The sequence below is a fragment of the Empidonax traillii genome, unplaced genomic scaffold (assembly GCF_003031625.1).
Source record: "Empidonax traillii isolate 1590-97213 ecotype Southwest subspecies unplaced genomic scaffold, ASM303162v1 scaffold1428:size197735, whole genome shotgun sequence".
Taxonomy (NCBI): domain Eukaryota; kingdom Metazoa; phylum Chordata; class Aves; order Passeriformes; family Tyrannidae; genus Empidonax; species Empidonax traillii.
Genome location: NW_020956621.1, coordinates 175858 through 177901, shown reverse-complemented (window position 1 = coordinate 177901; position 2044 = coordinate 175858).

Here is a 2044-nt window from a genome sequence, read left to right as displayed (position 1 = left end):
GTTGTTTCATTATTTTTATTTTTGCTCCTATATCCGTCTCAGGTTAAGTATAACTGCACTCCCCATGTTCTCCCTGTTGCCCATCCTGGATCCTCAGGATTTTTAATTTGCAATTGCAAATGTGTACGTTTTGATGCCGGTGATTTGGTTGATAGAAGACTATTGTCAGAGGGAGGATGTATACATCCTAGCGGGGTCCATTGGACCGTAATATAATTGTCATGTGTTTCAGGTTTCCAATCAGTAGCTATAGTTTCACAGCCCCAGTAACTGCAATAATTATATCCTGGATAGTTGCAATATGTCTTTCCTGGATTATATTTGGGACACCAATAAGAGGGTAAGTAATTGACTGTTCTTGAATCAAGAGGTCCTCCATAAACTATGTTCGGTCTACAGACATACCATATGTGTTTTATTAAGTCACAGTTTGTGACATTGAAAATAGGAGTCCTTGCACTTATTGTCTCTTTAACGATTTGCCTGTCATCCAGTCTGGTTATAGTCCATCTATAGGGTTGATGTGGGATTTCTTTCCCATGTGTCATAAGCATTAAGCTTATGATTAATAATAAAATTTTGTCCATCTTTGCAATCAGCATTATAATTCTTTTTCTCATTTCAGAGGTAGAGATCATTTGGCAAGTTTTTATCTCCACTATTGTACCCCTCTGCCTTCCTTCGTCTACTCCTTTGCAGGGAGCAACAAGGTATTAGTTCTTCTCGGCAGCAGTGGTATTCTTCAGGAGTCTTGCCTAGATAGCTATTATAGTTCCTCGTTTTAATTTAAGAGAGTGCAATATCTTTGTCAGTTACCCTATTTCCAAGTGTTGAATTTTTCAAACAACTCATTTAACTCTAGGTATACCTCCCTACTTGGTTGACCCAACTTCCAGGATGGTCTAGAGCAGCATTCTTTTAGCACTTCCTCCCAGTTTGTCTCATATATTTCCCAATTCACCGGCACTAATAATTCCCACCCACAGAATATTTTACAAATTTCTGTTTGGTCTAACAGTCTCCGTGGATGCTCAGATGCATTGACTCTACATTTCATACAATGAGATTGTCTATTAATTGAGGAACAATACCACCTTCTATTACATATCACACATTTGCAAACTACCCAGCTAAAATGTCCAGTGTCCGGGTGTTTAATGCACGGTATTCCAAAGGGGTTGGAAAATTCAGGAATTTCAGTTTCCAGTTCGCAGCAAAAGGGAAATGTGATTGAGGTTCCTACTAACTTGTACACTCCGGACCCTCTGGTCTGGTCAGGTATTCTTTCTTGTCTGTAAGGTACGTAGTGTACTCTTTGTAATGTTTGCTCAGGAGGTACCTGAAAAAAATTGATACAGGTTAGGTCTTACTTCCTCTCCTGGGGGATTCATTCACTCACTTTGGCTTTCCTTAATTTCAGTCGGAGGTCTCCAGGTGAGGAAGCCACCATCCACTCAGGAGCACTAACGGGTCCCTTGACCCGGGATGCATGGGTCCATCCTTTCTCAGCTGTCCGGACTGCAGTATCTGTAGTTAGAAGAATAACAAATGGCCCTTCCCAACTAGGGGTTAATGAGGATTCTTTCCAATTTTTAATTAGTACCCAATCTCCAGGTTGAAACCTATGTATTGACATGTCTAATGGAGGCCTCTGAGCTACCAGTCCTGTCTTTTTCAGCTCCGGTCTCCTTTTCATTAGTTCAATAATGTATTCTCTTAGAAAAAAAATCTTCCATCTTGGGATTCTCTATTGGAATTCCAAAATCATATGGCATTCCATATATCATTTCAAAAGGAGAAATTCCTGTGTCAGTTCGGGGTTGGGTTCGGATATACAGGAGGGCCAAGGGTAAGCATTTTACCCAATTCATTTTGGTTTCCATCATTAATTTCGTCAAGTGTTTTTTTATTTCTCCATTCATTCTTTCTACTTTACCAGAGCTTTGCGGATGCCAGGGAGTATGATACTCCCATTTGGTTCCGAAAAGTTCAGTTACTCCTTTAATTATTTTAGAAGTGAAATGTGGTCCTCGGTCCGAATCCA